Below are 20,452 nucleotides of genomic sequence, written 5' to 3' on the forward strand. Positions count from 1 at the left end.
GGAAGAACTAATCACATCTCTTTCTTCTTCCAAGAAACTTAGTGTGTTGCTACCAGAGAAGCAGATGTCAAGACTGGAACGGATGTACAGGGGTTTTATTAAGGGAAACGCCATGGCTCAGAGAGCAGTCAGACCATAACGCAATTGAACTCCGCGTGAAAATGAGAGGGAGGGAAGGTTGGGCGGAAATGTCCTGGGCTGCTGTGCTGGTCCCCGAGGTTTGGGACTTCTGTGTCCGCAGGGCTGCCTTCGTATCCCTGCCTCTCTCAGTCATGGGGTTGGGGGGGGGCAGGGTGGGGTGGCCAGGCCTCCGTGCAGATGCAGCCAGGGCCATTCGTCCCTTAGGCACCCTGAAAGCAGAGGACGGTAGGGGCACTGAGCGGCCTTCACAGGCAACTGGAAAAACCGGGCTCCTAAGGTGGGGGAGAGGGAGATATGGGGGTCTAGCAGGGGGCTCAGAGTTTGCATGATGGTCACATACCTGCTCTACCCAGGCACTCAGCCACCTTTTTCAGTGAAGCCCACTCAGCCCCCTCAAACTTCCCGTGGGTACCTGCTTGTTGTCTCTGATGTGGGAACTCGAGGGCACGATGGGGTGTGGGACAGGGTGGCACAAGAGAAACCTGGGCTCACAACTTCCAGGAGCCACAAGCCACCGGGTATCAGCGTCCCTCCGGATTTTACCAGGCCATGCAGTGAGGGGCAATTTGAGGCAATTTCTTCACAGGCCGGAAGAGCCCCAGCCGATCTCTGAATTACTCATTGCACTTGAAGGATAGCGGGGCTGCTGCGTCAGAGGTGCAGAACGCAGTGGCATAAGCGAGAGAGCAGTCGACTTGTCTGTGCGAATCAGTGCAGGTGCAAGGCCAGAGCTGGGTCCCAGCCCTCTTCTTGCCCTGCCCCCCCCCCCCCCCCAGAACATATTGTCAGCAGAACCGTATTGATGGAATAATGCCTGGGTGGCAAATGTACATGTCAGGCACTGTTCTAAATACTTTGTAGACAGTAATCCTTCAACCTATCTCCCTATGGGGTAGATAATATTATCTCAGTTTTACAGAAACCAAAGCCAAAGAGGTTTCATCACCAGCTCCACAATCTGTGTTCTTGATGGCCAGGTCAGTCAGCAATATGGAAGCAGGGAAGGTGAGGGGAGGGCAGATTACCACCCAACCCCCCACGCTTTAAGGTCATGAGACAGACACCGTTTGTCAGATGGCCACCCTTGGTTGCAACAAAGGCTGAGAACCAGTCTTTAGCTGGCAGGTGCAATGTATCCAGCAAAATTCCTACTCCTCTGCCTGGAATGGTTCCCCCAAACTTTTTGCCATGATTTATTCCATCATTATCACTGTTCAGACAGTTCTCCTTCACTACGAAGGCCTATCCACCCCCGACCCTGGATGGGTTAAATGCCCACCTCTAGGCTCTCATCAGCTTCTGGGATTCCTTCTATATCAACTTTTATCATATGTTATTATAAGATCTTGCCTGGGCCCAACAGGCCTGCCTATGTGGTTTGTTTGGCCCACACGATATTTTTTCAAAACCAGGAAAAAAAAAAACCTCACACGAAATTCCAAATGTATGTCTTTCCTTTAAAAATCATAAGGCATCGGGCACCTAGGTGGCTCAGACAGTTGAGCGTCCAACTTCAGCTCAGGTCATGATCTCTTGGTTCGTGAGTTCAAGCCCCACATCGGGCTCACTGCCAGAAGCAAAGAGCCCAAGGGCCCGCTTTGGATCCTCCGCCCCTCCTCTGCTTGCGACTCCCCCAAATAAATAAACATGTAAAATAAATAAAAATCATAAGGCATAGCAAAACTGGGCTGTTATGCCTGCACAGTAATAATTATTGGGGCTGAGCAGCCCCCAATGCCTGTACAGAGGACACAGCTATGCTTTATACACAGACCCCACCGTTCCCTATTGTTTCACACCGTCTGCATCATTTATGTATGTTGTTTGCCTGGCCCCTGCAGGAAGTAGTGATTGCAACCCCCTGGGTTTCCTGGGGGCAAGGGTGGGGGGTGCTTCATCTGGTTGTACCCTGCACTTGTCACACCTCACGTGCTCAAGTAGGTCTGTCGAGCATGTGAGTAGACCCACTGAAATACTCAGGATTAAATAGCATTGCGACACAGGCTTACATTCCACCCACACCCTTCCCAACCCTCACCCCAAAGAATCTATATTTAATTGTCTTTGCAAAATCGGAGCCTGCAAGCAACTTCACACTGGAGATTTAAACATCAGAAATGCAGCAGCTTGGCCGCCCGCGTGCTCCAGCCTATTAATAGCCGGGCTGCCTCTGGTAGTGTTTCCTGGGCAGCTGCATTGTTCTTAGTGGCAGAGAAGCAAAGGCGACCTTCTAAGTCAGACCTCCCCCTCTGCCTCGCCCAGCCCTCCCTGCTGCCCTTCCTCACCTCTCTTTCTCTGCCCAGCACACCCGCGGTCTGTTCTGCAGGACGGTTGTTTATTTATTTATTTATTAATTTATTTAGTCAGCACTCATCGGAGTGGTGGCGGGGTGGGAAATAAGAGCCCTGGCCCATGCGAAAGTGCTCTACCAGGGCCTCCGGGGAGAATCCCATGCTGCTTGCAGCGCCAGAGGTCACCGTCACCTTGGCCTTGAGGTGGCCTGTTTACCGAAGTGAAATGAAGATATCAGTCAGATGTCAGGGAAATGCTAATGGCAGGCGCCTGGGCAGAGGGCCGGACACGGGATTGGCTGGGCCGGGCCATTCCTTCCTTCCCAATTCCGCGGCACAAAGGCCCCAGTGACTTAGCGACTCTGATAAGAGGGCAATAGGCAAATGTCAGGTCTCTGATTGAATGCTCCTCTTGGCCTGGTTGCCGGGCCTTCGAGGCTGCCCCTCTCCCTCTTCCACAGCCTTCCCCGCGTCTATTCAACTGGAAGAAGGGTCAGCGTTTGTTCGAAACACTGGCCCGTCCTTTCCCTATCTCTGGCAGGAAAAAAAAAAAAAAAAAAAAAAAAAAGGCTGGTCCCTCGGGTCCCAAGGTCTAGAAGCACAATGAGAACTGGCATCATTATCCTCCAGCCGTAGATGGGAAAAACGGGGTGTTGACCATGGCTCGTCACTTAGGAGGATGGATGGGACTGGATTCTGTAGCAGAAAAAGACAGGAAACAAGAGGAGCCCTGTTTATCGCTGTGTGATAGATAGCTCAGCTGTACAGCCTCTCCACGCTGGGCCTCATTAAGGAGTCGCTACCTGAAACAGGACCCCAGCCTCATAAGGCCCAAGATGAAACGGGCCCATTAGGTCTGTCTCCCAGGAGAGTAGCTGCTTTGCCAATTCCTTCTACTGCTTTTCCGACGTTGGCGGCTAACACTGGAGAGGAGGCTCCCGCCCCTCCCGGAGTCAGGCTCTACCTCTAATAGATAATAGCTGGCTGTGTCTCTGCCCCGTTGTCTTCCTGCAGCCTCCCCTCTGCCCTCCCTTCAGCCGGTCCTGTTTGGGGCTGGTCCTCTTTGGGGGTCTTCTGCGAGAAGCTAGAGTTACTTTGGCTTTGGCTTTCAGAATTTTCTGCAAACTCTCCTGCTCCTCAATCACTCAACCTGCCCAGACCCTTCAGGCTCTTCCCTCCAGCCCTGCCTTGCCAGGAGCCTTGCCCAGCCACTCTCAAAAGCGAGGCAACTCTCCAATCTGATGTCATTTCAGGATAAAATGGCAAGAAAATGGCAATCTCTTACACATTTCCAGAATGAAGTTGAAATTATCACCAGCTCGCGAAGGCTCTCCTTGGCGACTATGAAAGGGCAGTGTTGAAAAGGGGGTTTCATTTTTCCTGCCACAGCGGTGCCTGTTGAAAGAAAAAGTCCCCCTGGTTCCTTCCAAGCCCCAGAGCAGATCTTTGGTGTCCCCCGGCCACGCCAAGATCCTTTTGTTCCTGCAGGTCACTGACTTTGTGATCACGTGGCGACCTGCCGGTGGGATTCAGCGCGGCAGGAATGTATAGAGTCCCAGAGACGGGGTGGCACCGGGAGAGTGGTGCTCACTGGCAACAGGGACCTGGGAGTTCTTTTTTACTTTTTAATGTTTATTTATTTCTGAGAGAGAGAGCGCGCGCAAGCAGGAGAGGGGCAGAGAGAGAAAGAGGGGGAGAATCGCAAGCAGGCTCCACACTGTCAGCACAGAGCCAGACGTGGGACTGGAACTCATGAACCGTGAGATCATGACCTGAGCTGAAATCAAGAGTTGAACGCTCAACCGACTGAGCCACCCAGGCGCCCCCCGGGAGTTCTTTAAAGTCTGAAGGATGATTGAAAACCTCTCCCGTGGTCTGGGAGGCAAGGGTGACAGATGATGTCCCTGGTCCAGTTGGAGAGCACTGCATTCTTACTTCTATTTCATGCGGAGTATAGGGCAACCAGCTGTGGTCAGCACAACACCGACTGTGGAGAAAATCATCCCCTTAAAGCTCAGGAAAAACAGCAACAGAGTGGTCTCAAATTGTTTTCCCTTCTTCAGGAATTCAAGTGACGTCTGGAAAAACTGGCCCCGTGTGTTTGGGTTTTCTAAGGATGGAGGGCTCCGCAGGACCACAGGGGCCGGGCGCCGATTGGGAGTGTGAGAACTCAACACTCATCCTCAGATGCTGGCTACTTTCCATTTGTGCCTTCCGCCCACCTCCAGATCAATCTCCAGCCCTGGAAGGTTGACCTCTCTGGATTGCATCAGCCAGTCTCTCTCAACCTCTGGTTTCTGGTTGGGTTTGCTCAGTGGGAGCCTTTGGAAAAAACAAAACAAAACAAAACAAATAGGGAGTGGGGAGGAGAGAGAGGTTAGGGTATTTCTCCCCTGTTCCCACCTTCCTAAAGCACATGTCTCTAGCAGTTGTGTGTCCTTTCAGACCTGGGGACGGTGACTGCTTCAGACCCGGGGACGGGGATTGTTAGTTGTACCAGTTATCTACCGCGGTGTAATAAATCACCCCAAACCTAGTGATTTAAAACAATCCTTGTTTATTTGCAGATAATTCTACATTTCGAGATAGGCTCATCTGGACAGTTCTTCAGCTGGTCAGATGATGGCAGCTGCGTGAACGATTCCCTAAGTCACAAAGAATTTAAGGAGTCTGAATGGTATACAATATCACACACAATCAAACGCGCATGATTTGCTCCTTTTTGTGTGGTGTAACTGATAACCACTTTGGAATTCTATGAAATACGTAAGGCATTTGCATATAGCATGTGTCATGCGTATCCTTGTTTGTGCTGATTTCCGTAGACGCCTAAGCATCAGGCCCCGCGGTCCGAACGCAGCCCTCAAAATCAGTCATGGAGTATATTATTTTGCTTTGCTCACATACCATCAGAGGTGCCCCACGTGGCCTTTTCGGCGTTCCAGTGGGGGTTTGCTTTGACTATATGCTGTGCTCAAGTCCATTCTCATTGGCTTGTTATTGCAGGACTGCTGGTGGCCATGAAAGCAGATCTTTGCACACAGGTGAGTTTCTGGGGCCTGGTTAGTAAAACATATTCCAGAGAGCACTCATAACCTCCAGCCAGCTCTCTACTGGATTGAGGCTTTCGATGTCCAGAATAAGCAAAAACCTGGAAACATTTTCTTGAAGAAGGGTAGCCTATTTGTTTTGTGGAAGGCATCCGTGGTCACTGGAAGACAAAACTGTTTCCTGCCCCCACGTGGAGGACAGCAGCAGCTTTCTGACCTGCAGCCCTGCTTCTCGCCTCAAGCCCCTCCAACCCATTCTCCATCCAGAAAGCAGGGTGATGCTCTTAAAACACAAACCAGATCATCTGTCTCTCCTCTGCCTCCAAAACTACCACAAAATATTCAGCATCTCTCCCAACTTCCTTCCTATCATTGCGCCTACCTCTCTGGCTTCATCTCCAGTCGTGTCTTTGTCCCTCGCCAGTCTCTGGCCACACCCGCTTTCTTGCTGCTTCACAGATGTGCCAGGATCACTCCCTGCTCAGGTGCTTTGTACTTGCTGTTCCCGCTACCTAGGATGCTGTTCCCCGAGACGTCTGCATGGCTGGCTCCTTCTCATCAGGGCTCACCGCGAATGTCACCTCCACAGAGAAGCCCTCCAGTCTTGCTCTTTCACATCGCTTAGTTTCACTTTGATCCCAGCACTTATCACTAGCCAGTATCTTTCTCGTTATTTAGTCGTGTATTTTCCTTTCCCCCACCACCCTACCCCCCGTGAGAAGATAAGCTCCACGAGAGCAGCAGCACTGTCTGGGGTCACAGACATGACCCACCAACTCTGGGTCTGTCTCCAGGCGGCTCCCAGTCCAGAGCTCCAGCCACAGCACCAGCCTGCTTCTTGAACAAGTGCTGGCATTTTCTCAGCAGCTTTGGAAATCGGATCTCATTCCCAAACCCCGTGACTCAGCCAGCAGCAAGAGAGAAGGCTGAGTTGGGCACACAAGGGTACCCTCAGTCCTCAGAGAGATAGCAGCCCTCCAACGAACGGAGCCACGGGGGAAGGCTGAGGATCAAGCCCGGGGGCTGACCTGCTCCCTGGCAGCTGACCCTCTCCCGGACCGTGCCAACCCTCAGCATTTCACAAAGTGGGCAATCTCCCAGCCTTTTGAATGCCGGTGTCGCCTAGCTACGGAATTACCACGCAGATAGGGCTCGGGGGATGAAATTAGATTTCCCTTTGCAGAACAAAGACAAACACACTCCTCTAGCCCATCCTGGGAGAGCTGCATCAGGAGGGCCTGCTTCCGGGCCAGGCATTCAAAACCCATGGGCTGTGTTGCTTGCTTCAGCAGTTCCTGGCAAAGGGCAACAGAGTTCTCCAGCTTTGAAATCTAATTGCCTGCCATGGCTGCGAATCCCATCTCCAAAGGAAAAAAAAATTTTTTTTTTAGATGGTAGAGGGGGGCGGAAGGGGAGGGGGGGCTGTTCTCACAGAACCAGCCGAGATGAGCCCATTTAAGCTTTGGCATTATACCTTTTGGGAAGGCCAATTTTTAAAACATTAGTCTGAGAAGCTCCTGTTTAAAAGAGAAAGATCCATAAATGCAGCTTCTGTCAGTAATGAGAAAATGGAAATCACAAGCAAGACCAGAGAACTCATTCCACCAGAATCTTAATGATCTCCAGAATAACTGTGCTGGTCTCTCAAATCAAGGAGTGGACAATGACAGCTCCGGATTTTCATATGAGGGTCAGATGGGTTCATGTTTTTTTAATTGGGCTCATTTCTAAACCATGTGCTTGTCATGATGCCTTAATCTCTTCCCTGTCCCCCAGCAAAACTGCTTTCTCTCTCCTTGTCTCCCTCAAACAAATGCAGCTTCTCAAAGAGGGAAATGAGCTTCCCTCTCTCGCAGACAGATTTCTTATCATATGACTGCTCTGCTGTGGGTGAACCTGCGTTTCTCTTGCATAAGAGAGCAATTTCCTGAAGGAAAAAAAGGGGAAAAATCAAACTGCTTGCTGCTTCTTGTTTTCCACGTACATGTCTTTAGCCTCGGCTCCCAAAGATAATGGGAAAGAAATGGCTTGATTTCGGGAGGATGAGTACCAGTCTTTCAGACGGCAGGGGGATGTCTTCTAGCACTTGTTTCATTTGGTGGGACTCGGAAGAAGAAACAAACTTGTAGAGCATTTTAAGGGTTCGTCACGCAATGTGATACCTTCTGGTAAAAATCTCATAGCGGGTTAAAGTTTAACAACGATTAACAAATTAGAAGAGTCACCATATGGCTGAATATAAATTACAGCCTTCATTTAGGATGCCTAAACCAAGGGATGAGATCCTGCAAGTAATAAAAATAATAACGAGCCTTGGGATTAAAAAAAAAAGGAAAGTATAATTTCTCAAGCGTGCTCAGAGGTGTGAAAGGTGACAGCAGCCATCAGTTAAATAAAGGAGTGCCAGCTCTTTGACAGACACTGGCCACGCCACGCAGCGTCAGGAGGCGCCTCAGATCTGTCTCGGCCATTTCACCTCCCTTCTAGGTTCTGGTCACCAGCTTTGTGCCACCCAGGGAGGGCAGTGAGGCCAGCCCCGGATCCGGTGGGGGGTGGGGGTGGGGGCGGGGCGCAAAGAAACAGGAAAGAAGGAGGAAAGGAGAAAGGGGAGCAGGAGACTAGCATTCTGTATTCACTCATTAATTTGATAAATGCTCGTGGCACCCCACTATGTGCCAGCTCAGGCTAGGTGCCAGGGAGACAATGCCAAGCAGGGCAAGACGGCACTCCAGCCCTCCGGGAGCTCCCAGAGAACACACATATTCACATAATGGTCGTCGCTTGGCTGGGTGCCCCCAGGAGCACAGGGGTACGTGCTCCTACGTGCAGGAACAACCAGGAGACAAGACCTGTATGGTGGGCGGAGACCTCGTCCCTGGGCATGGGGGAGGTTGCTGTGAACGTTCATCATGTCGGAGTGCCTTTGATACGCCGGGTCCCAGCTAAGGGTCTTATTCCCTCCTCGCACCAGCCCAGTGCGGCACACGCTGTCAGAATCTAATACAGAGGAGTATCCTCAGGCTTAGAAAGGTAGCGTTTGCCCAAGGCCACAGAGCTAATTACACGGAAGAGCCCAGATTCAAATCCAGGTACATCTGGCTCCAGAGCCCCCGACCCGGAGCAGCAGAGCACACAGAGTCTTCTCAGAAGCACTGGAGACAGGCGAGGCCGGTCCTCTACACTCCACACTCCCTCCTTTGTCTATACATTCACACATGTGTGCACGCGCGCACACACACACACACACACACACACACACACCCTGCCTTCCTGTTCCCAGGAGCCAAGGTGACCACCTCCCCCCTCCCCTCCCCACTTAGCGAAGTGATGCGCTAAGCTCCCACAACAGATGCAGCTGAGTGGCACAGAGAAGGGGGCAGTTGACCCGGGCCTTGAGGCACAAACAGGCATTTGGCCCAGAAAGCAGAAAGAAACAGTGTTCCAAGCAGAGAACGCTGTACGCGGAAAAGCATGGCGGCATGAGGGGCAGAGCGTATCTGGGAAAAGCGGGTGGCGGCCCTGGGCTGGCTCAGATGTCCCCTGCTCTCCACAGTGCCCCTCCCCACAGCCTGCTTCTCCTCTAGGATTCCCCGTCCCAGCCACGGCACTGCCAGCCACCCAGGTGCATAAGCCACAAATACAGGCAGCACCCTGGCACCTGCCCACTCACTCGTCCAAACTGTCACCAAAGCCTCCTAAATATAGCCTGAATCTGCCCACTTCTCCGCCCCATCTTTGCTGCCACCGCCCTCCTCCCAGCACCCACCACCTCCTCCTGGACTATATTGTCACAGCCTCCTGACAGCTCCCCCGCACCCACCAGGGAGCACCCACCACCCACCACCCACCACCCTGTTCTCACGGAGCAGCCCGAGGGGCCTCCATCTCTGCACGTCGGGCTCCCTGCTCAAAACCGCTCTCCAGGGCTCAGCTCGAACACTCTGCCCTGACACGGACGCCCACCCCCAGACTAAGTCAGATGCCTTGTTTAATGCTCCACGACGCACTGTTCTTTCCCTCCCTGACACTCGGCAAAGTTTGCACTTCCACACATAGTCTGTGATAACTTCATCTGCCACTGGGAGCTACTGGAGGGTAGGTACTGTCATCACCCCTCCCCGGTCCCCGCACGTAGCGGCAGCAAATCTTTGCAGAATGGATGGGTAGGTGCTAAAGTGCCCAGAGATGTGGCAGAGATGGGGTACGGAAGGGGGCGGGACGGACAGATTCCTGGAGGGTCTGAGTCGCCATGCTGAGGGACGCAAGGGATGGCGCTGGCAGTCTCCCTGAGACGGACAGGGTGCCATGGCTTATTGCCCCCCCTGGTGCGGGCAGGCTTTGGAAAATGGCCAGTTGGCCTTGGGCTCGAGGCAGGGCCCCCCTCTCCACCGGCAGGTTTGAGCTGCTGCTGAAATAAGCAGGCTGAGGGAAGGTCGCTTATTTGGGCAGGTGCCAACGTCTGCCACCAAAAGCCTGCCTGCCACCCACAGGCGGCACCATCGTCTCTCCCACATGCTTCGCTGCCCAAAGCTGCCCAGGGCTCAGAGGGGCCCCAGAAGCTGGCAGGGTGGGCCTGCATCTTCCTCAGGCTCCAGAAATCCTAGCAAGGCAGCTGGGAAGACACGGGTTTGGGGGCTCCTTCTTGATAGAGGAAGTCAGGGCATGTAGTAAACAGAACGATGCAATGCTCAGAGCATTTCTGCAGCTGCCTGAGAGACAAAGAGATAGGTGCTCTTTTTTTTTAAAGTTTATTTATTTTATATATATATATATATATATATATATATATTTTTTTTTTTTTTTTTTTTTTTTGAGAGTGAGAGAGAGAGGCAGAGAGAGAGGGAGACAGAATCCCAAGCAGGCTTTGCACCGTTACACAGAGCCCAACGCAGGGCCCGGACCCACGAACCACGAGGTCTTGACCTAAGCAGAAAGCAAGGGTTGGGCGCTCAACCGACCGAGCCACCCAGGCACCCCAAGAGATAGGTGTCCTTACTCATGATGACTCTGGGCCACCAGGCCGATCAGACGCGCCTTGGCAGTTCTGTTGGTGCTGCCGAGAAAGTTGGATCCCTTGGCTCCTCACACCATGGCCCAGCCAGAAACATACGGCAAGAAACACCTGTCCCCCCCTTCATATCTCGGCCTGGTGCTGGCCCTGTCCCTTCGGCACTTAGAGCTGGTGCAGGGCATACAGGCAGAGTGCTAGCAGAACCCGGCCCCTAGGCATGTCTTATTTTATCTTAAAAGTGGCTTCCAGCATTTGAAGTCAGGCAACTTCACATCCAAGCCTAGGTTTCTGGCTTCTTGAGAAAACAAGATTCCAGGATCACTTGGCACCGATTGCCTGTAGTGGTCACTGCTGCCCTCTTTGGACGGGCATGAGCACTGCAGCCCACCGCTCTGTCTACCACTCTCTAAGGACTGACCCTCATTCCATTTAGCTCTGGCTCCCCATAGTCCCCTGCAGCATCTGTGAGATAATCCTCCAACTGGGTGATCGCGTCTGTGATAGGGAGTGCAGAAGAAACGTACAGACAGCTCTGGAACCAGAAAAGGCCTCCTGACCTCCTGGCCTGATGGGGTTCGGCTCCCTCCTGTTGGAGGGAGGGGAGCCTCCTATTGGCCCTGGTTTATATGCGTCACCCAACCCTGTCCTCTGAGGCAAAGAAACTTCAGACTCCGTGATGCTCCGGAGCCCAACCAGCCAGGTGAGGAGTGAGTCACGAGGGCCCCTTTCCCAGGGTTCCAGCAAAAGTCCTTCAGGGGACCCTCAGCAGGCTAACCTGGGCCATGTGTTCTACCCAGAACCACTCACTGTGGCCAAGGAGAAGGATCAGCCCAGACCACATGGGATGAGACTAGAGAAGCCATCCCTCCCCAAAGGAACAAGTCTCTGGAAGAAGAGGACTTGGATGCTGGCCAAGTGCACACAGCAGATACCAGTCGGTATGTGCATCTTTAGGTACAATCTCTGTAATTACTTACCCCACCAGGCCAGCGCCCATGCCCCTCACCTTCACAGCCCCCGCACCCCCCCCCCACACCCCAGGGCATGGCTTTCTGTCTTACACAAATGCTTACGTAATTAAACTACAGTGATTGGCATGATCTCTGCTAGGAAAGACCCTGACAGGTGGGTGTTCTCAATGCCTTGTGTCTGTTCATTTTCTATCTCTGAAAGCTCCCTGAGAGCAAGCCCGGCTTCTCATTCGTTGGTGTCATCCATAGTCTGCCACAGCGCTAGGCACCTGGGTGCCTGATAACTCTCTCTCAACATCTTCGAGGACATCATGGAGAGAACTGCAGACTTCTCCTATGGCGCTGGGTTTCAATTGAGGTTCCTTCCATCTCTCAGTAGCTGTGCCTTGGTCAAAGTATTAGTCAGGGTTCAAGTGGGGAGAAGGCCACTAAGGGGCATGGAATAAGGGCTTTACTATCGGAGTTTGGCCTTATCCAGTGGGGGCGAAGGAAGGTCTGGATGGGGCAGGGAGGATCGGAAGGCTCGCGGGCCAGTCGATCGGGAAGCTGAATGGGACTGGGAAGGGGAGCTGATGCCTCCATGCGTCTGCTGTGAGGGCGAAGGGAGAAGAGCCGGACACAGAGCGCAAAAGAGTAAAGGCCCGTGGGTACCACTGTCAACTCTGTGTCTCACTTGCCACCACAGCCAACACAGTCACGCATCTCAGAGAGTGTAGCCACCGCTCCCCTCCACCTCCGGATTTTTGTGCACACGCCTCTTTTGGCCGGCTCACACCTGGAACCATGCAGGGAGGGGGATTCTGGACAACAGGGTTCCGGTCTCACCACGTCAACACGGTACTACACAGTCAGGTACTGGACCCCCTCCGGGCCACTGTTTCCTCATCAGTGAAATGGGGACCCAACAGGCACACAGTTATTATTTATTACAGTCCTCATTTATATAACAATTCTGATTGATTGCTATTTAGCAGCCTTTGCCAGAATCTTTGTTACTTATGGGACCTTTGGCCCTTCCCTCTTACCATGGTAATGCCTTTAAGAATTTCCATCCCTACTAAGTCAGAGAGAGAAAGACAAACATGATCCGTATGATCTCACTTAATACGTGGAATCTACAAATGGAGAGCTCATAGGAACAAAAGGTAGACTGATGTTTATGAGGACCTGGGAGGTGGGGGAAATGGGGAGAAGTCGGTCAAAGGGCACAAACTGCCAGTCATAAGATGAGTTAAGTTCGGGGCATCTAATGTGCAGCACGGTGACCATAGTTAATAATCCTGGATTGTAGACCTGAAAGTCGTTATGAGTAAATCTTAAATGTGCTCACCATAACAGCAACCTGGTAATTATGTGAGGTGAGGGATGTATTAACTGATACTGTGGTCAACACTGCAATATACGCACGTATCGAACCATCACCTCGAACAGCTTAAACTTGCACCTTCGTTACGTGTCCGTTATATCTCGGTAAATCTGAGATTGTCATTTTCAAAGCCACGGCAGCGGCGTCTGTGGGCAACCGAGTCTCCATTCAAGTCTCACATTTTAAACATTAATTACTGTCCCTCGAGTGGCTTCACGTCTGCCGTGCTCTGGCCTCTGGCAGAACCAGGTTCTTCTGTTCCACAGGCCCGTCTGGAGACCGTTCCCATTTCTGCCTCCAGCTTGATTCTGGAGAATCAGCCGGGTAGCATGAGGTTCTCACCTTTCAGGCCTAGTCGCCACTCGCAGCCTGGGGACAGCCTCCCCTTCCTTGGGGAGCCCTGACTCCACAGCTCCTAGCTACAATGTGCCTCCCCAAAGGATAGAATCAAGTGAACGCCTGGCCAGGAAACAACAGCTATCCTGTGACTTCAGAAAGCATCCTTCTCTGGAAATTGCAGAGCTGGCCCTTTAAGGCCCCTGGACTGTCTGCTGGGATGGGGTGGGAGGTGCAGGGAAGAGGAAGGGAGAGTGGCTAAGGGAGGGAGAGAGAAACACAGAGAGAGAAAGACAGAGAGAGGGATCAGTTGTGATACCATGGCAACGCCGAATACTCCAAAATGGATTCAGATTGAAGAATAATATTCAGGGAAACAGAAGGACAACTTCCCCTGGGCTGCTCACAGGCCCCTGAAGGCTGTTTCAGATGCAAACTGGGCTGGGTGGGTTGAGACCCGGAGGAAGGGACCCACTTCCTCAGAGATGGGGAAACTGAGGCTAGGAGAGCGGTAGGGGGGCCAGTCTAAAGACACCTAGTTGGTGAGCTGCGGCTCCAGCACACGGGCCAATGGTTCATTTGTTCTTTTAGGCAACAGCAACTTATTGAATGCTTACAACGTGCCAGGCGCTCTTCGAGGTGCTGGAGGTACGGCGTGGAATGAACGAAGGGTCAATAGGGAGTAGAGTGAATTGGGAAACGTTATCCCTTTGCCCAACTTCGTGCAAGCACATGTGGTTCACTTCTTGATCTTCGCAGACAGAACCCAAGCAGCTACGTTCTCACAGCACTGGTGGGGAAACTGAGGCTCAAGGAGGCTGAGGCACTTGCCAGGGCCATACACTCAGTCTGCTTGAACTCGGGGACCAGGAGGGGCCTTTACCTCTTTTCTCCAAGAGGTGATGATCCGTAACCAAGTGGCCACGGAGCTCGGCTGATCCCAACTCATCCCAACTTCATCCCAATTTCATGACTTTCAGTACATACAAAAAGGTGGTTAAGAGTGGGCTGCCTGTGGGGAGAAGACCGGGTATATGAGAATCAGGGTGAGAAAGGGGACTTTTCAATTGTTAACGTAGGAATTCTTTTAAAAATTTGCTGAGTGAAAACTATAAGTAACCATAAATGTAGAAATAATCACAAAATAGCCGGGTCTACTATGTCCACCAACTGTACGATCTTGAACAAGTCGCCCGCTTCTCTGAGCCCCGGTCAGGCACCGCTATAAAACTGGTGGGTTGCCGTAAATGGTAAAGAAGTTCATGGATGTGAAATGTACCCAGGCGGCAGCACGAGGCACCATGAGACAGAGAGAAGCACAGAAGGTTTTCACTTCCGTTGAAGGGCAGAAGAACACAGAGAAACAGAGGTCGTGAGCTTGAGGCTAGACAGAAGGCAGCATGGCTACCGGGCCTCTCTGAGTGAGGACCTCTAGGGCCACTGTAGGTCTGGCTTAGCCTCCCTGGGGAAGCCTCACCTTCAGGTCCTGGACCCAGTGAGTGAGGTCATCCAGTGAGATGCTTTCTGCCCGGGAGGGCGCCATGGGGCCGCCAGTATGCAGAGAGTATGACATCTCTCCAGACTGAACCAGGGACGGGACCCCGTACCTGCGAGGGACCAAGCTCCTGGTGGGATGAGAACCCATGGCTGTCTAGGCCTAAGAAAGCAGGAGGTGCCTTCCTTTCCACATGGCATTTCCCTGGCTGGCCTCCCTTGGGAGAGAGCAGCATTTCATAGGATGATGACAGCTCAGAGAAGCAAAAGCCAGTTAGGAGGTGGAAGATGGGCCAGGAGTCCCCAGTGAATTATCTTAACTATGGAAAAAAAAACAAAAACAAAAACAAAAACCAGCAACATTTTGAAGCCCTTTATGGAGCTTATAGTGAAAAAAATTTGCTTTTTTTCTGCTGGAACAAAGACAGCAGTTATGTTCTATATTCTAGCAAGTTCTTTCGAAAAAAAAATCAAAATCTGGGTTCTGTGGGTCAGATCTGGAATTCAAATGTCTTCTCCATAAGCGCCCCCCCCCCCACCCGCCGCCTTCCTCCCAACTCGACAAGATGGAGATATTTGAATATGTTGTCCTTTTGAAATACTGAAGGATCTGGTGGTCTTGGGCCGACCCACACGCCTGGCAGCAATAGGCAGGGCCCTCGCGGTGGCCATCTCTTTCAGATGGGCATGCGCCCTCCTGACTTCCACACTCTATGCCACCCCCTCCCTGTAAATCACAGCAGCCTACATCCCTCACACTCTGATGCTGGTATAGCCCCTGCCCTATGTCCACACACCTAGCTACCATGCCCGAGGCCTCAAAGAGACTCTAACCAAATCCAGTGCCTGGCTCCGAGATGCATTTCTGTGACTTTGTCAAACGGTTTGCCTTCCTATTACTGATTTCCATCAGTAATGGCTGGCCAAATCAGTTTCTTCTCTGAGCACATCCTGGCTGCAAGTCTGATGTTCCACTGTCTAAGGACTGTGTGATTTAAGGGAAGCTATTTAATGCCTCTGAGCCTCTACTTCCATGGAACTGATTGAGAACAAAATATTATTATTATATTCTTATTGTTATTATTAATGTTTCCCGACTTTGTAGGTTGACTGGGTGGTTCTTTTGCTTTAATGTGGTGCCAGCCAAGGCCCAGGGATGGCTTGAAGGCCTCACTCATGTGACAGGCAGTTAGTTCTGACCGCCAGCTGGGAAGTCTGAGGGGCTGCTGGAGGGAATTCTGGTTCTTTCTGCTACCCCTTTCTGCACGGCTGCTTGTGCTTCCTCACAGTGTGGCGTGGAGGGGTGTTCCAAGAGGTGAAGACAGAAGCTACAGCTCTCTGAAGGCCCAGAAGTTAGCCAGCATCACCTCCCTCACATTCTAGTGAACGTAACAGGTGCCAGCCACAAGGACTCAAGAGGAGTGCAAATGGGCTCTGCCTCTTGACGTGGACATACAAGGTCTCCTCCCAGAAAAGCATGGGAGGTAGGGAATATTTTTGCACCACTTTGGAAACACGGCGTCCAACAGGTGGATTTCACGGGGCCTCATACACCAAAGGCCTTCAACAATGTTAGTTCCACTCATTCACTCATCCATTCATTCGTTGATTCATCCATCTACCGCCCCCCGCCCACCCCCCCCACATTCAGGAAGCACTTATTGTGTGCCAGCCTTAAACTAGACACTGGTGAGATGGAGATGGTCCCATCCATCAAGGAAGTCATAATTCTGGATGGGAAACAGGCAGGTAGAGCAGTAATTATAGCACAATATGGCAACTGCTTTGCTAGAGGAATGCTTTAGGATTGGCACGTGGCCCCACACTGGGCCAGTGGGAACCAGCCCGGGAGACTGGCTGGCTCTCCTGAGAGAAAGGTTCTTTTTCACAGGGCTGTTTGGTTTGCCGTCACGTGAAATCTGCCAGTGCCTATCCTGCCACGTATGGAAGGACTTGTGACAGGTGTGCCAACCACATTTCTTTTTTTGCTCAAGTAATTTTGGTTACAGTTGTCCCTCCCTTCCTATTAGAGTGAATCCCTACAAACACTGTTCCTAAGGCACTCACAATATAATAGGAAGGACCCACATGCAACAAAGAATTATGTTTTAGTGGTATAAGGGATAAAACAGAGATGTGCATAGGATATTATGAAGGGAGGGACTGGGTTCATTTTTTTTTTTTTTTTTTTTTATCTTGGAGGCAGGTTTTACCTAGTTCTAGAAGTTCTAGAATGTTCCCTGGAGGAAGCCCCCGCCCATATACCTATCACAGGGCTGGGCAAATTAGCAGATGCCCTCTATGGACCAGTGAAGAAACGGCAGAGTCTTAAAGATAAAACTAGCAGAGATCAAGTTATCCCATTTTAAATCTGCCCCCTTCCTAACTTACTGAACTCAGGCATATGTCAAATTGGCTGCCCTGGTGTCTGTATGACAGAAACAGAATCTCCTTAGCTAAAGCAGCCTTTTAATAGACCTCCAGAGGTTAATGGGCCTGACAGATCTTTGACATTTATTGGATTTTACGAGCTAGTGGATCTGACTCAGAAAGCTGATCAGATATTCCAAATCGATGGCCCCTTTGGGGTACTGTCTTCACACAGAGCGAGCCATAATGAGGTGACCTTGGATGCCTGAGTCCAGAAAGAACAGAGAATGTCAGAATCGTAGGAATTCTAAACTGATCAAGGCCTACACGGTGCCCTCAGGGTCCCTCTGGCCCCGAGATGCTTTGCCCACAGATTCTGTAATTGCACACTCCTTCCAGTTCACCCTGCCTGGACAGCTACAAGCACCAGTATCCTTTTACAAGATTCCTTCCCTCACCCCACAAACATTTGTGAAACGGCTTTTGTTATAATGGCATTTAACAAATGAACATTCCCTGGGCCGCTGCTCTGCACCAGGCACAGTTCAGGCAGAGGGGATCCAGAGAAAACTGGATCCTTCTCTTATAGCGGCTTACAGTGCTATGGGGAAGACTTCCAGAGACCCAAATCCTGTTAGTGCCCTGCGATGGGGCTGGCAGAGGGGAACACAGAGAGAGCAGGCAGTAGGGAGGAAGGCAAGCTGACTGTGGAGGATTAGGGAAGCCTCCCAAGTACAGGGCCTTGTGGCTGGGTTTTGAAAGCCAAGTAGGAGCTCAGCAGGCTGGGGAGGAGAAAAAGGACATCCAGGTGGGGAAACGAGGTATATAACAAATACAAAAGTGCGGAGACACACAGATGCTGTCCCTGGAGCATACAGAATCCAGCAAGGACGCATCACTTTTCTCAGCTTGGCAAAAAGAAAAACTTCAGGGCTGGGAAGAACAGGAAAAAGATATGCTCATACGTTACTGGAAGGGATGAGAATTACTATGAAGCTTTTTGGAAATACTGGCAATGTCTGTTCAGATTTAAAATACACATGACCTCTGAGCCTGAAATTCTACCTTTGGGACTTAGGTCTCTATATATTAAAATAAAATTAAGTTTAAGTTTAAATAAAATAAAATACAATTCTGTGCAATTTCCCAGCTGTGGTGAGTATGAGTTGTCGTTCCTGCCCAGAATCTCTTCTTTTGGAAACAGCACTCTGATTTCCTTTGGTGAACAGTTCTTCCCACTTGGGTCCATGTGGGTTTATGGTCATCTTGGAGCAGGCTTCTTTATTCTGGGGCTCATCTTAGTTAGAGAAATGCCAGCCAAGCAGTTACCCATTGGCTTGAGAGAAGGGGAAAGAAGGATTTACTTGGGGGGGCCAATGGATGGCCCTCTCCAAATCCCGTGGCACAGAAGTACAGGGCAGAGATGGGCAAATTGGCCTACGATCTGTCGGTAACCGGTTACTTGTTTGGGCTACTCATCTGGGGGAGAACTCTCCACCTCATGAGTCTACCTGGTAGGCCGCTTCCCATTACAAAAGTCCAAATTCACTTTCCAGCCAGTCTCCTTTGTACCCAGAGAGACAGCATGTAAACCTGGTTTCTCCTATCACACATGCCCTCTTAGGACACGAACGTGGCCACTACTGAGAAGCAGGGACTGCATGGAACCCATTCTGGCAAGGACGGCGGCCGTGAGGTGAATCGGGTTTCAGGCAGCATCATCCCCCCATTCCAGGGTCCAGCCCTGCTGGTGTTGGTGGTGCTGGTGGCAGTGTCCGTGCCCAACAGGGGAACAGTTGTGCCGTTTGGGAAGTTGCTCCTAGATGTGTGATCTCCAAGCCCGAGTGTCCGGCCTCTAAACAACTCTCAAGGCTACACAACAAACAATCTTTAAGAAATATTTTTCGGCTTCAACTGGCCAAGTTTGGTCCCTGTCTCCGAGTATGGACAGAGACGCAGAGCAGGCGACGAGCAAGATGATGCAAGAACTGAGGAGGTCCTCCAGGGCTCACCTCCCCCCATCTTAGACTGCAGCCCGACCCCTAGAGACTGACGAAGAACTTGAGTTCTGAGGGAGGGATGGGGCTGGAGAGAGTCTGAACATTCTGCTCAGTTGGGCAACGGAGGGCTTTGACGTTCATGGTGAAAAGCCAAGTGACCTCTTTTGTGCACCAGGCTGGGAAAAAAGTTATACCCATTCCCCTTCAATACTTTAATAACTACAGAGGTGAGATTCAGGCCACATGTGATTCGCTAAATGGCGGGTGGGGGAAGGAGGTGAAAATGTGGGACGATGGAGCCCATCCCACTAGGAAAAGGATAAACTGACCGATCACCTACTCCGCTCACTGGTACTGGGGCTAAGTGAACCAGGCAAACAGGTTAAATCGAACACTACAGGTTTCCTCATGAAGGGGAGGCCAGCGTGGTCCTGGGGTGCAAAGAGCTCCTGGCTCCCTCTGGCTGAAGCCCCTTCTGTGCCAGCACATGCCATTGAGCCAGGCTTCCACGAAGCCTCGGGCTTTAAAAACGCAGCCTGGTGAATTCCAGACATTCTGAGTGGCTGCATGGACCGCATGCCCCGTGCTTCAGCTAGGAAAGCACTCTGAAGGCTCTCCTGGAATTCAACTTATTTGTCCGTAGGTTGTTTTGAGATTTCCAGTGAAGAATTGGGGTCTTAATTCAGAGAGGCCAAGCATATCCATTTAAAATGCCACTAAGCAAAATCTCAATATTGATATGCCAAAAGAAATGCAGCCAGCCCACACAGGACTCCTGGGTTCTAAGTCTATAATCTGCACCCAACTTCTGAACTTCAGGTCCTCCTATGAGGCTGAGGTTGAAGGCCCTGGCTGGAGGAACTCAGTTGACGCACAACTCTATGAATAAACCACTAACCTGTATGCTTTAAAAAGGTGGAGTGTATACTATGCGAATCGTATCTCCATTAAGCTGTCATCACAATGCACAAAAGGAGCATGGCGGGCCAGACTGGGTTTGGATCTCAGCCCTACTAAGCACTAGCCAGCAGACTTGAAGCTAACGACTAAACCTGGCCGAGGTTGGTTCCTGAATCTCTAAAGCAATCAAATGTGATCGAATCACAGTTATGTCATGGAACCAATATAAAGGGGACACGTCAGCTATGTGTGACATTGCCCGACCCGTGGGTCACACTCAGTAAATGCGTATGCCTTTACCAAGTCCCTGCTATGCACCGGCACTGGGGATACAGAGACAGATGACACTTTGCTCCTGCCTTCAAGGAAAAAAGTACTTTAGGGTGGAAGGCAGGCAGTGACATTATATCTGGTCCCTGTGACTCAGGGACCAGACCACGCAAGTGAGGAGAACCGGAGGGCTCAAGGAGGACAGATGTCGTTCCTTAGACATACCTTCCCTGGCCTCCAATCCCCACAACC

At 51.3% G+C, this 20,452-nt stretch overlaps 1 long non-coding RNA gene across 3 annotated transcripts in view; it reads right to left on the minus strand.

Moving 5' to 3' along the window:
• Positions 1-78: 78 nt before the first annotated feature.
• LOC123610452 overlaps positions 79-20,452 on the minus strand; it is a 48,946-nt gene continuing 28,572 nt past the window's right edge. The window contains exons 4-6 of one of the 3 annotated variants that reach the window (XR_006718129.1): positions 3,718-3,827; positions 685-3,128; positions 79-350 (exon numbers count right to left, since the gene is read on the minus strand). This is a non-coding gene — a long non-coding RNA (uncharacterized LOC123610452). Of the gene's footprint in view, positions 3,129-3,717; positions 3,828-20,452 lie in introns of all 3 variants that reach the window. The other 2 variants (XR_006718130.1, XR_006718128.1) reach the window with 2 other exon arrangements.

Source organism: Leopardus geoffroyi, chromosome A1 (genome assembly GCF_018350155.1).
Source record: "Leopardus geoffroyi isolate Oge1 chromosome A1, O.geoffroyi_Oge1_pat1.0, whole genome shotgun sequence".
Classification (NCBI taxonomy): domain Eukaryota; kingdom Metazoa; phylum Chordata; class Mammalia; order Carnivora; family Felidae; genus Leopardus; species Leopardus geoffroyi.